A 539-nucleotide genomic window follows, 5' to 3' on the forward strand; every position below is an offset into this window, starting at 1 on the left:
CTGTGAGGAAGCAGCCTCTGCCCCCGCCCTCCCTCGGGGCTGCACACGGGTGTCCCCCCGCCCTCTCGAAGTAGAGGGCAGTGCCTTGGCAGCTCCAGCCAGCTCCGCAGGGAGATGCACGTGAGCTGCTCCTGGCATGGTCACTGCACGTGTCTTCCATCTCTCCTCGCCTTAATTTTTGCACTTGCTCATTTCATTAATATCACTCCTCTCTGCAAATTGCCCTCCCAAGCCATCTCTCAGTGTCTTGAGGAAGCCTTGGGAATTAAATGTGTCTTGAGGAAGCCTTGGGAATTAAATGTCTTTCAGATCCTATTATGAGTGATTCAGAGCACAAGATAACACAAACTATGAAATCAAGGCAATATCAAGTTAAAGAGTGACCCTTGTTTCAATTTAACACAGATTTCGTTAGCTGTGCCACTGGGGAGGTGTGTATGTCCCTACCCACGAGGAATTTCTGGTTTCCACAAAGCAACTGGAAGTTCTGAAACAAGTAATTTAACTTGCACATAGGTGCAATATATTCTCTATAGACT

This window comes from Manacus vitellinus, unplaced genomic scaffold (assembly GCF_001715985.3).
Source record: "Manacus vitellinus isolate BGI_N305 unplaced genomic scaffold, ASM171598v3 scaffold_28_pilon, whole genome shotgun sequence".
Lineage (NCBI taxonomy): Eukaryota > Metazoa > Chordata > Aves > Passeriformes > Pipridae > Manacus > Manacus vitellinus.